This window comes from Choloepus didactylus, chromosome 19 (assembly GCF_015220235.1).
Source record: "Choloepus didactylus isolate mChoDid1 chromosome 19, mChoDid1.pri, whole genome shotgun sequence".
Classification (NCBI taxonomy): Eukaryota; Metazoa; Chordata; class Mammalia; order Pilosa; family Megalonychidae; genus Choloepus; species Choloepus didactylus.
This window is the reverse complement of record NC_051325.1, coordinates 52172457-52186543: the sequence shown is the minus strand read 5'-3', so window position 1 is coordinate 52186543 and position 14087 is coordinate 52172457. Positions and strand designations below refer to the sequence as shown.

The window sequence follows — 14087 nt, the reverse complement described above, 5'->3', positions numbered from 1 at the left end:
CTTACCCCACACCACAGACACATCAGAATCTCTCTTTTGTGCTTTGTTCAAAATCCCTGTAAAGGGCTCCTCGAGTTTTGCGATGGGAGGTACCCTGTAGAAATCTTGAATTTTCTGCTACAAACCTGAAGAGATTAAATTGTGGCCAGACGGGTGATCTCACTGCCCTCCCCCCTACATGGGACATGACTCCCAGGGGTGTAAATCTCCCTGGCAACACGGAATATGACTCCCGGGGAGGAATCTGGCTCAGCATTGTGGGATGGAGAACATCTTCTTGACCAAAAGGGGGATGTGAAATGAAATGAAATAAAGTTCTGTGCACAATATAGATAACTCTTTTTAGATTTTAATGAATTGGAATAACTAGTAGTAAATACCTGAAACTATCAAACTACAACCCAGTAGCCTTGAAGCTTAAAGACAATTGTATAACAACGTAGCTTACAAGGGGTGACAGTGTGATTGTGAAAGCCTTGTGGATCACACTCCCCTTTATCCAGTGTATGGATGGATGAGTAGGCAAAAAACTAAAGGAAAAATGGGGTTGGGGGGGGTGATTTGGGTGTTCTTTTTTTACTCTTTTTTTTTTTATTCTTATTTTCACTTTTTCTGGTACAACAAAAATGTTCAAAAAATAGATTGGGGTGATGAATGAACAACTATATGATGGTAGTGCGAACAATTGATAGTGTACTTTGGATGATTGTATGGTGTGTGAATAAATCTTAATTTAAAAAAAATTGTGGCCAGAGACATCACATGATTTACTACACACTCTGGCCCTGTTTGCCCACTCTTTGTGGCCCTGGCCTTGCTCTCTTATATGCTCAGGGAGCCATCTTCCATGTCCATGCGATGTGCAAGTGTCCTCTGGCGCCAGTTTTGATCATGCCACAACTTTCTCTTCTTACCTGCCTTTGCAGTAGCAGCTCAGCTCGAGTCCCCACAGGCGTCAGCCCCTGCCTGTCCCTCAGCCTCATATTGCCTATCTCCCTCCCTTCTGCCCTGCCATCTCCACCACCACCCTGGCCTCTTTCCTCTCTCTACAATGCCCCAAGGCCTCTTCCAGCTTCGCCACATGCTGTTTCTTCTTCCCCTACTCCTCATTTAATTCCCAGACTGCCCTCCCTCAAGCAGCCTTCCCTGATCCCTAACTAAATTAAGCCCTCTGGTGGCACACACATATCCCCCTGATGCTGCTACTGGGCAGCAAGCATCACCATTCCCGATTCATGGCAAGAGTCAGGACTTTCTTTCTCCAACTCCTACTCTTTTTCTAGGAATGTGGCTGTACTGGGTTGAACAGGGCCCCCCAGAAGCTCATGTCCACCCAGAACCTGTGAATATCACATTATTTGGACATCAGGTCTTTGCAGGAGTAGTCAAGTTAAGGTAAGGTCATTCTGGATTAGGGTGGGCCCTAACGCAATGATGGTGCCATAGAAAGAGGGAAATTCGGACACAGAGACCCACCGGGAGAAGGCCACGTGGTGGTGCAGGCAGACAGTGATGCGGCCGCAAGCCAAGGAATGCTGGGGACTGGGGCAGCCACCAGAAGCCAGGAGAGAGGCAGGAACAGGTTCTCCCTCGAGCCTCCACAAGGACCCAACCTTGCTAAAACCTTCATTCCAGACTTCTCACCTCCAGAGCTGCGAGAAAATAAACTGCTGTTGTTTTAAGTCACCCATTTGTGTTACTTTGTTACAGCAGCCCTAGGAAACTGAAAGGGTGGCTAAGGCCTGTGTCTTCCCCGTGGGCTGACGGGGGATTCCAGCCTCTGGCTGAGCCCAACTTTGGCATTTGGCTTTTAGAACGCTGTCCCCCTCTGCCTCCACAGAAGGAATGTGCATCTCCATCTCTCCATGGGACTTGCCTTGGCCAACGGGGTGTTAGTGGACCTGATATAAACAAAGGCCAGCCTGTGCTGGTGGAGTTGGGCTAGTTCCCTGTGCTCCTGCTTTCCCTGGGAGAACATGCCCAGGGCAGGCCCCACTAGTCACAGAAGAATGAGTGACATGTGGGCCTGATCTAAACTGGCCCACCACCCAGAGCCCCAGCAGCGTCTCCTCAGACAACCCACAGATGCATGAGTCAGAAATAAATGAGATTTTGTGGTTGTTTGTTATGTAGCAAAAGCTGACCGATACACTTGTGTGATTTTTAAGAGAGAAAAAAATTAGAAAACAAAAAAATGGAATCAGGCAACAGACTGCCAAGCTGTTCAATAAATGCTGGTTCCTTTTTCATCCCCTGATTCTCCTTCAAGGACTGGCTCAGGAACTTCTAGAAGCTCTTCCAGGGCACAATTTGAACTGACTTTCCTTTCCCATGACACTTTGTACCAACTGCTTATTTCACTCTACCTTGTAAAACATTTAATTGTTCCCATGCCTTCTTGCACACTCAAATACAGTCCCAGCCTTCAAGGAGCTTGCGGTCTAGTTGCATAAACATGATATAAATGCAAAGGAGTCATTTTATATGTATGTTCAATGTACACAAATCCAATTCTTTGTGGTCAGTGAAAACGGTACATAATGTGATGAGTATGGCTGATTCTGCCCACTCTTCCTGGCCAAATGAAGGCATTAGGTAGAGGAGTATACATGAGAGGGGAGACTCGAATCTTCTTTTCTCCCACCCAGCCCAGTTCCCTTGAGCCGGTCACAGCCTGAGCCCCTTGGTGAGCTGGGCTCAACTTTAGTGTTTAACAGGCACATATTTTGTATCTGCTGTGGCTCCCAAGTGCAGTTCAAAATGGAGACTATTAATATCCCCATACTGCAGTTGAGGAAACGGAACCTTAGAAGAGAAGTAAATGACCTAAAGTCAAACAGCTTGCAAGAGGTTGAGTCAGGATTGGAGGCTAGTCTGTCTGGATCCAAAGCTGCTCTCTGGTTTTTAGCTGCAGGCTCACTTCTGCAATAACGGGCTTCTTCAACCACTTGGTGAAGCGTTTTACAATTAAAAAAAAAACAACATAGAAATGTATGAGATTTACATAGTTGGTTGTTACACAGCAAATGCTAACAATTACATCTAAGAGGATGGCATTTGTTGGATGTGAAGGCAGCCCTGTTCACAGTCACCATCTGCAAATAAGCCCAGGGAATTTTCAATGCCTTGAGTGACTCCTCAGAAGACCCAGTTTTTCACTGGCAAAGTTGAATAGTCCTTCAAGCTGGTAGTCAGCTGGGAAATGGATCGGTGCAAATGTGGGAATTGATCAGGCAGTTGAGAATCGAGTTCTGACTCTGCAGTTCATTTGCTGTGCAACTTGAGGCAAGTCAATCAACTTTTCTGGTCTTTGAAGTGTTGGAGTTGATAAACTTGAAGCCTGCTGGTCCAATATGGCCCATAGGCATGATTATTTTTTTTAAATGCTGGCACATTTTTAAAAATTGAGTTGGTCAACATTAAAAAAATAAGGTGTTTAATTGAGGGAATAGTCACTCATATGGGTAGTAGGAGAGGTTATTGGTATAACCACAAAAGGGGACAATTTGGGAACTTCCTTAAACATTAAAAATGCACATTCAGAATTTCTGCCTTGGGAATTTAGCCCACAAATACACATGCACATGTGGAAAATGATATGTGAAGGACGTTATTCAGGCAGCATTGTTTGTAATGCAACAGTTTGGAAATAGTTCAAGTGCCCATCAATAGAGGATGGGTTAAGTCAATTATGGATCATCCAAACAATGGAATACTATGCAACTGTAAAAAAAATAGGACACTATCTATGTACCGATAAGCAAAGTTCCCTAGAATATATTGTTAAGTAAAAAAGCCAGGTGTAAAAGAATGTGTTTATTTTGCTCTAGATTGTGTAAAAAGGGGAAAATAAGAATATGTATGTATGTCTCACTCTGTAAGTGTGTATATATGTTCTGGTTTGCTAATGCTGCCAGAATGCAAAACACCAGAAATGGATTGGCTTTCATAAAAGGGAGTTTATTTGGTTACACGGTTACAGTTTTTTTTTTTTAATTTTATTTTGAAATAAATTCAAACTTACAGGAACAGTTGCAAAAACAATACAAACCCCATACACAGAGCTCCAGCATACCCCGACCCCCCTCCCCTGATACCCTGATCCACCAACTTTAACACCCTGTCACACCACCATTTCTTTCTTTCTTTCCCTCTCTATCATCTATCATCTATTGTTCTGTCTTCTGAACATATGAGAGCAAGCTGCACACATCCTTGAACAAACAGTATAATTCACGTATATATTCCCCATGAACAAGAACATTCTTTTATGCAATCCCATTAAGTGCAGCTAAGAAGTTCAAGAAATTCAACATTGATACAAAGCTTACATTCTATATTTCCTTTTTTTTTTCTTATGTCCCATCTGTGTCCCTTTGAGCCTCCTCTCCTCTATCCTCAGATCCCATCCAGGATCATCTTTGGCATTTAATTGTCATCTATTTAGACTTTTTTTTTTTTTCACTTGTGGAAACATATATACAGCCTAAATCTTCCCATTCCACCCCCTCCCTAGCTTTCCATTAGTGGGATTAATCACATTTAGAATGTTGCAATGCTATTACCTTCCCACCATCCATTACTAGAAATTTCCCTTCACCCCAAACAGCAACCCTGCACTCATTTCTTAACTCCCCATTGCCCCTTCCCCCACTTCTCGTAACCCATACTCTACTTTCCATCTCTATGGTCATATTCCCTGATACTTTCTTTGTGCTTACTGTGGGGCTTAAAGTTAACCTCTTAAATCTATAACAATCTTGTTTTTCTTTGATACCAACTTAACTTCAATAGGACACATAAACTATGTTCCTATACTCCTCCATTCCCCCACTTTTATGTAGTTCTTGTCAAAAATTACATATTTTACATTGAGTCCAAAACTACTGATTTATCATTACAGTTTATGTATTTTAGATCCTGTAGGAAGTAAATAGAGGAGTTACAGATAAAAAATACAGTAGTATTGGTATTTGTATTTACCATGTGATCTTTACTGGAAATCTTTATTTTTTCATGTAGTTTCAGTCAATTGTTTAGTGTCCCTTCCTTTCAGCCTGCTCAAATCCTTTTAGCATTTCTTATAGGACTGATCTACTGGTGATGAAGTCCTTCAGCTTTTGATTATCTGGGAATGTTTTCATCTCCCCTCATTTTTACCCTCCAGGTGTTTGTGAATTCTCCAAGTCTCTGATGGTTATTGACTTCTATTTGTATTCCATTGTGGTCACAGAATGTGCTTTGAACAAATTCAAAATTTTTTTTTTTAATTTATTGAGGCTTGTTTTATGTCCTAGCATATGGTCCATTCTGGAGAAAGATCCATGATCACTAGAGAAGAATGTGTGTCCCGGTGACCTGGGATGTAATGTTCTATATATGTTTGTTAAATTTCTCTATATCTCTTTCTCCTTTCTTTGTTTCTCTGTCAGTAGGGCTCCCTTTAGTATCTGAAGTAGGGCACGTTTTTTATTAGCAAAATGTCTCAGCATTTGTTTGTCTGTGAAAAATTTAAGCTCTCCCTCAAATTTGAAGGAGAGTTTTGCTGGATAAAGTATTCTTGGTTGGAAATTTTTGTCTCTCAGAATTTTAAATATGTCATGCCACTGCCTTCTCGCCTCCATGATGGCCACTGAGTAGTCACAACTTAGTCTTATGTTGTTTCCTTTGTATGTGGTGAATTGCTTTTCTCTTGCTACTTTCAGAACTTGCTCCTTCTCTTCAGTATTTGACAGTCTGATCAGAATATGTCTTGGAGTGGGTTTATTTGGATTTATTTATTCTATTTGGAGTTCACTGGGCATTTATGCTTTGTGTATTTATATTGTGTAGAAGGTTTGGGAAGTTTTCCCCAACCATTTCTTTGAATACTCTTCCTAGACCTTTAACTTTCTCTTCCCCTTCTGGGACACCAATGAGTCTTAAATTTGGATGTTTTATTTTATCTATCATATCCCTGAGATCCATTTCAATTTTTTTTATTTTTTCCCCATTCTTTCTTTTGTTCTTTCATTTTCTGTTCTGTGGTCCTTGAGGACACTGAGTCGTTGTTCAACTTCCTCTAATCTTGTGTTATGAGTACCCAAAGTCTTTTTAATTTGGCCAACAGTTTCTTTTATTTCCATAAGGTCTTCTATTTTTTTTATTGACTCTTGTAATTTCTTCTTTATGCTCTTCTATGGTCTTCTCTATGTTCTTTATATCCTGTGCCATGCTCTTCTTCATGTCCTTTATATCCTGTGCCATGCTCTCATTGTTTGACTTTCGTTCTTTGATTAATTGCACCAAGTACTGTGTCTCTTCTGATCTTTTGATTTGAGTGTTTGGGTTTGGGTTCTGTCATATACTTTAAGATTTTCTGTGGTTTTTGGCCTCTTGGCATTTACTTTACTTGATAGGGTTCTTTCAGGTTATAAAAAATATCAATCTCTAATTTGTCAGTTCTACAGTTTGGTGGTGTACACTTTCTCTAACTAACCAGCAGATGGCATCTGCGAGTCACCTATTCCCCTCAAGTCAGTTCTCCCCAGCTTTGTCTTTGTGGTGTGTGGAGGTCTGATTCTTGTGGGGTTCAATTGGTGCTGTCCACCCTGAATGTGGGGCGTGTCTGGGTGGTTAGGCAGGCAGGGCAGCTTTAATAATCAAACATCCCAGGTGTTCCTGGAGATTTAAGGCTGTTGCAAGAGTCTAACCCTTCATTTCAATCTTGCCACAGATTGTCTCTGCCGCTGACCCACAAGTCCTTGGTATTGGCATAGGTTTCCTGGGATTTCTGAGTGGGTTCCCCTTCTCAGCCATGCTGAGGGAAGGCTGTGCTACGTCACAAGTGTGCACCATCCCTCAAGGGAAGCCCTGGGCCGCTGGGCCGTGCAGGGGTGTTCCCAGCCTGATGTAAAGATGGTTGAATGGGGTGTGTTAATTTCCCCCTTTTTGCACAGCTCCGCCTTCCCAGCTCCAGGACAATTAGCTGTGGGTGCACTAAAGGCCACTGTCCACGGTCGATATTGTGGCGTGTGCGCAGTGCTGCGGGAAACACTCTCTGTTGCACTGGGTTTCTTGGCGCGGCTCTGGGCTGTGGGTCGGGCCCCGGGCAGGAGTGTCCCCAGGCTGCCAGGGAGATGGCTGCAGGGGGCACGGTTTCTTTCTCCTTTTGGCTCCCCTCTGCCCCACTGGCCCTGAGACAATCAGCAGCAGGTGTGGGAAGGGCTATCCTCCATGCCAGATACTGAGGTGTTGGTACAGCCCGCTCTTGCCATGCTTCACTGCGCGGTTCTCCCCACGGTATCTGCAGCCACTCTCAGGTTTTTTTTTTTTTTTTAAAGAACTAGCCCATCTCCAAATGCCAACCCACATTTTCCCTACACTGCAGTGTGGCCGCCGGACTTTCAGCCGGCTCACTCACTTGTTTCAGAATGCAGACTCCCAGTTTCACCAAATGCACAGTCCCTGTGGATTTAGCAGACCTTGTCTGGCTGGTGCATCGCTGGAACTGGTGTTCTGGGTCACTTCCTGTTTTTTTCCTAGTATTTTTCATGTAGGTGTTTTTTTGCCCTGTCTCATCTAGCCACCATCTTAGGTTCCTCTCCACAGTTACAGTCTTAAGACCATAAAGTCAAGGTAACTCATTGACAATTGGGTACCTTCACTGGAGGATGGCCAATGGTGTCCAGAAAACCTCTTCAGCTGGGAAGGCACGTGGCTGGTGTCTGCTCCAAAGTTCTGGTTTCAAAATGGCTTTCTCCCAGGATGTTTCTCTCTAGGCTGCAGTTCCTCAAAAATGTCACTCTTAGTTGCTCTTGGGGCGTTTGTCCTCTCTTAGCTTCTCCGGAACAAGAGTCTGCTTTCAATGGCCATCTTCAAACTCTCTCTCAACTGCAGCTCCTCTGTCAGCTCCTGTGCATTCTTCAAAGTGTCCCTCCTAGCTGTAGCAAGCTCATTCCTTCTGTTAGAGTTTATATAGTGCACTAGTAAACTAATCAAGGCCCTCACTGGATGGGCATGGCCACACCTCCATGGAAACTATCCAATCAGAGTCATTACCCACAGTTGGGTGGGTCGCATCTCCATGGAAATACTCAAAAGAATTACAATCTAATCAACATAATGTGTCTGCCCATACAAGATTGCATCAAAGGTAATGGTGTTTTGGGAGACATAATACATTCAAACTGGCACAATATATATACAGACACACACATATATTAGTATTTGCTCATCTATTCATAAAGAACATTCAGGTATTCACATGAAATTGGCCAACTATGATTACCTATGGGAGTGGGGGACAGGGGTGGAAGGGAGAATTTTTCTGTTTACTTTTTCAAAATGTTTTCAATTTTGAATTTGGGGATGATTTTTCAAAAAATCAGGTGTTTTCATATATAAATGATCTAGAATTCTCATAGGCAAGTGTCAGCTGGAACTGAGTAGCAGCTGCCTCCTTAGATGGGGCCCAGGCTCTCCAGTTTACCAAAGTCCCCACCATTCCCTGTTGTCTCCCTGAACCTGAAATCCCACATTGGTTGTCATTTATCATTTTATTTGCTGCTTTTCTTAGCATTTAGCTAAGAGAAAAGAAAAACTTTTCTTAGCTTTTTCTTTCTATTGAAAGGACAGCTTTCTACCTGTGGGTGCAAAGATGGTTCCCTGTCCCAACAAACATTCCATAACTGATTTTCATCAGCCCATCGTGGTTCCTGTACCTGCTCCATGGTCTGGGGGGGATAGAAAAGTTGATCTGTTTCTCTTACATACATTACCTGTGCGGACCTGTAAGTTTGTGACTCTGAAGTAGGTGGTTTCAAGGTCTCTCCTGCCTTTATGATTCCTGAACTGCTTCTGACCCTAACTTACTGTGTGGCCTTGGGCAAGCTACTTGCCCTCTCTGGACCTCTGTTTCCCTACCTGTTAAATGAGAAGCTTGGAGTAGATTATTCCTGAGGCCCTTCAGCTCTGAGTCTCCCCACTTGATTTCTCCTTGAGGAATTCTTCTGTCACCGTCTCCAAAGAGAGATGAAGTGGGCTCTAGGCTGGGGTGAGGGGAGCAAGGCCTTCCTTTCACTTGGGGAATGTGTGGGCTGCAGTGGGAGGTTCCCTTTTCTCTCTTCCTTTCTTTCCCTTTTTTTTTTCAAACCAGAAAGTTATTTTAAACCCTAAGTGGGGAGCTGCTAAAAGCCACATGCCTCAGATCTCACTTGCGGAGAGAGAACAAAGTTCTTAATTCTTACTGCTCCCCCTGAGAGGGAGGGGCAACTCATTTCATTCATCCTTTGCTAGGCTGAGTCACAAAACGGAGAAACCCTCTTGTCTTCTGGACTTTGGCAGCTGCCAGGGCTGCAGTCCTTAAGCCTGTGACTCTCAAACTTGAACCTGCATGGGGCTCACCTCATTTGTTAAAATGCAGATTCTGTTTCAATAAGTCTGGGGATGAGGGCTGAGATTCTGCATTTCTAACAAGCTCCCAGGGGATGCCCATGCACAGCAAGGCCTTCGGCCAACCAGGTTGCTTTTAGCTCAGAAAACCCAGCTGGAAAAATCACCTGAAAAGCAACCTCCCTGATCCTGCTCGTTTTGAGTTTGCCCTGCTCCCCTATTTTAAACAATATTTTTTTAAACATGAGATACATGTCATATGCAAAAAAAAAAAAAAAGTCTAACATTTCTGAAAGAACATGAACTGAAAAAGCCAGTCATCTATCCATCCCATGTCCCAGTCCTCCCAGTTCCAAGGTAACCCCCTGTTACCCAGTTTCTTGTGTTTTCTCCTACAAGAATAATTGCTTTTAATTGACTAATTCCTATGTGCAGAACCCACTTCGTAACTTATATCATTTAATCCTTCCAACAAGCCTAGGTATCAGGACTCAATTTTACATTTGAGGGAACTGAAGCATGGAGAGATGGAGTAATTTGTTCTTCATTACTCAGAAAGGCAGGTCAGAACCACGATGCCGACCCCTGGGTTCTTGTCATCATTCACCATCCAACACCTCTGTAGACACAGTCCCCGTCCTACCTCTTTTTGCTAGGGTTGGGCTAGCATATCATGTTTGGAACCTGCCTTTTCCCCCTAACATTCTACCTTGAAGAGGGCTCCAACGCAGGACCTGGAAAGCTGCCTTCTTTTTATAGCTACATGGGACATCTTTGCAAGGATGGACCTTATTTATTTAACCAGTGACCTGCTGGGGAGCAGAGGGACCACTCAGGTTCTTTACAGTTTTTGCTCCCTACGAACTTGTTGCAACATATGGCCTTGTTCATACATCTTCTTACAAGTGTGTGAGATATCTATAGGATGACCTCCTGGACCTGGCATTGCTGGGTCAAAGGCTGTGTTTATCTTTTAAGTTTGGTAGTCGATGTAGATTGTTTTTCTAAGTGGCCACAGCCACCTGCTCTCACCAGCAGTATATGGGAGAGCCTGTTTCCCTACAGCCTTCCCAACACAGTGTGATGTAAACTTGCAGATTTTTTTGCTGCTGATATTGAACCAGGAGAGACCGCCCTGCTCGGCCTGCTGGTCAAGAACCCCACCTGAGGTGTGGGTCTTTGGGATCATTTTCCCTGCCCAGCGACTGTTCTCTTCCTCAGGTCAGCCTGCTCCTCCAAACAGCAGCACTTGTCATGAGGGATTTAATGGCTTAAAAATAAAGGGGATCTAATTGCAGGCCGGAAACCTGGCCAGCCTAGAGCGAAGGGCCTTTTTGTGAGTTCCAGGCCCTCCCCTCAGCCCTTAGGGACCATGGCTAAGAGACTGGAAGAAACCTTGAAGAACGAGGAAGAGTGGTTTCTCTGTACCTGAAAGGCAAAGGGCCCCAGCCCAAAGGAGATAAAAAGCTGAATGTCAGAATTTAACCCAGGCTCTGACCCCTGCTCTAAGTGTGAAAGGTTTTCCTGCTATTTTAGAGAATGTTTAAGCGACCACTTTGGAACCCCAAGATCTAGGTTTAAATCCTGCTTCCTCTACTTCTTAGCAATGTGACCTTAGGTTAGTGATTTAACCTCTCTGGACCTCAAAATTGGGATAGAGTGTGCTTGTGAGGATTCATTGCCTTCAGGTACACAAAGTTCTTGCAGCAGTACCTGGAACCAATTAAGTCCACAATAAACATTAGCTATTATTTCATTTATTCATTTACTTGGTAATTTTCTACAATGTCAATTCCAGGAAGACAGGGACCTCAACTCTCATTTTCCTTGTTCCCAGCTGTGTCCCCCACCCCAGCAGAGCTCCCACACATAATAGGTCCTCTGTAAATTTGCACTGGTAGAATGAAGGAACATACATGTCACTTCCCTTCCCCGTGCCTTGATTTCTTTATTTGTGAAATGAGAGATGTTTATTTGATTCTCTGTGCTCTTCGGCATTTTCCAGATCTACAGTCATCGTATGTAATTGCTTTTTGCAATTGGGAGAAAAAAATTATAGCAAAGTATAGGCTCAGTTTTAAAGGTTTAATTAATCCAACTTAAAACACACGCACACCCAACACTGGTGGGTATCATCTCCAATTCATTCTTTTTATGTATGCTTTGATTTTTTAGGAAATGTGCTCGAGGAATAATGAAATGTTTAGACCATAAAGATCACTTTGCACAACTTGGAGACTTCACAGATGAAAAAATTGAGGCCCAGAGAGAGTCAGTGACTTGCCCAAGGTCATGTGATGAGAGGCGAGAGAACCGACAGGGTCCTTCCCAACCAGAAACAGAGACCATCCTCCAGGTCCCAGCTGAGAGCCAGGGGCATCTTGATTTGTACCTGCCAGGTCTTTCTCAAGGGTGGGAGGTCTCCCAGATGATATCTCATGGGGGGCGGCTGAGGCAGGGGGCAATGATATGACTTGTCCTAAAGCAGCATTGGCAGAGCAAGCTTACTGATTTGTTTTTGTCATTGTTGTTTCGATTTAGCTGACTTATCAAAGTTCATAAAAATCATCAAGTTTTCTAAGGATTTTTATATTCCACTAGATGTTAAGATGCTTAAGTGAGTTAAAATGTAAAGTACTTAATATAGTACATTAGGCAAAATTGTTCAATAAATGCAAACTATTATTAACGTTAAAAAGACTTCAGTTGCCTACATCAAAGAAAGGTAACACGAAGGGTTCGGAAGATTGGTTGGGGGAGGGGAGGGGCCCCAGTGTCCCCTAGAAGCGGCCCCTGCTGGGATGCTGTCTGCCACCTTCTAGCACCAGGAGCGAGGCCAGAGGACACAGTTCTGGTCCTGCAAACCTCCCCTGCCTCCCAGGACAGGGCTGATATGGCAGGCACCCTGCCTGACCTGTGTCCTCTTGGGCTTTCTGCCCCGTCTGCAGGCAGATTTATTCATGGACAACTTCTGCTTGTTCTTGCTCGTTTCCCCCATCCCCAATTCCTGCTGTGGCTCTGGGGGGAGATGTGGAGATGCACAGCTCCCAGAGAGTGTGAACTCGGGAAGCCAAGGTGAAGACGTGTGTGACGAAGGCGGGATTTCGTGGGAAATGAGGGTCACATGCTGGGAATATGACCAGGAACTTCCAGGGTTGCAGAGTAAGTACTGGGATGTGTAAAAGGCCCAAAGGGAGTTGTACAAGAGCAGGCCTTGGTTCTGAAGAAAGAGGCCTAGGGTGGAGGCCCGGCTCCACCTCCAACCATCGGGGCCCTGGACTGGCTGCCCACGGCCCTTAGAACTGCACCCACATTCCTTATGAATTCCTCACGTTGGCCTGCAGGCCCTGCAAGGTCCAGCCCCTGCCCCCTCTCCTCATCTCCCCCTGTGCTCCCCTTTTCCTGCTCTGTTCCAGCTACCCTGGCCTTTCCTTATGTTCCCCCAAGGCCTAACTTCTTCCAGCAGCAGGGCCTTTGCATCTGCTGTCCCTGGGCCTGGAACTTTCTTCCCGTCAGGCTCTGGGCATGGCTGGTTGCTTCTCAAACCCACTCCTATGTCACCTCCCTTGGGGGTCTTCCCTGACCACCTCTCTTTTCTTTCACCCATGGTTCTTGGTATTCTTGACGCTATCTTGTCCGCTATATTATTTTCAAACTTGTTTATGGTCTTTTCCTCCTGGAGGGAATGTTATGGCCCCCGCCGGGCGATTTCACTGCTCTGGGCCCGTTTCCTCATCTGTGGAAATGGGACGGAGAGACCTATGCCCTCTCTGACCCCCACTTACCACGGGCTGTGAGGATCTCAGAAAATTAGAGAAAGGTTTTGAAAAGCCCAAAAGAGAAGTCCCTGGCTGAGAGCAGACAGACCCACCTCCCGGAGAAACTGCTGTTTGAACACATTTAATTTGCTTTGCGAAGTGTCACTCCCCCTGGCCCCAACCCAGCAAATAGTCTCACTCCCTTCTTGCCCTGGGGGAAGCAACAACTTCTTAGGGAGAAAAGAAAATTGATTTTACTCCCTCTCCTCTTCACCTGGGAGTGGAATGGTTCAATATTTGTTACACTCTCCAGCTGGATCCTGGAAACTGGGGCTCTGGCAGGAACTCGCTATGTGACCTTGGGCAGGTCTCCACCCCTCTCTGAGCCTTACTTTTTCCATCCTCCAAAGGAGGGGGTGGGAGGGTTTGGACCTTGCGCTCTCCCAAGGCTGATGTTTAGGATAATACAGAACACACCAGGAAAGCCTCAGTGTTCCAAAAAATGCTCCATTAACACTCCATGGCCCCTGCGCTCCCTCTTAAAGCACTTGCCCATCCTTTATCTCCCAGCTCCTTTATCTCCCAGCGGCTCCAGGAAGGGGGTAGGGTGGGAGGTCACTGTCCTCATCTGTTTGGGAGAGAAGAAAAGAGGAGAAAAGCAGCGCTTAGGTGGGCTCAGCCCTTACCTGTCTCTCTGAGCTCATTTCCTAACATCCACCCCTCAGTCCTACCTCAGGACCTTTGCACGTACCACTCCCTCTCAGCCCAGAATTTTCTTCCCCCCAGATACCCTCACTTCATAAACTCTCTCTGCTCAAATGTCTCCACGAGGTTTTCCCTGAACGCCCTGTTTAAAACACACATAAGCACACAAACAAGCCACCCCTCTCTATTCTCTATTCTGTTTTCATTTTCTTCCCACAATACTTGCAACTTGACATTAGATTATCTCTACTT

General features: G+C 44.7%; 1 long non-coding RNA gene across 1 annotated transcript in view; it reads left to right on the top strand.

Annotated features, from left to right (window-relative positions):
- LOC119515218 overlaps nucleotides 1–11990 on the top strand; it is a 46441-nt gene extending 34451 nt beyond the window's left edge. The window contains exons 3-4 of the long non-coding RNA XR_005212993.1: nucleotides 1284–1395; nucleotides 11548–11990. This is a non-coding gene — a long non-coding RNA (uncharacterized LOC119515218). The remainder of the gene's footprint in view (nucleotides 1–1283; nucleotides 1396–11547) is intronic.
- The last annotated feature ends 2097 nt before the right edge of the window (nucleotides 11991–14087 follow it).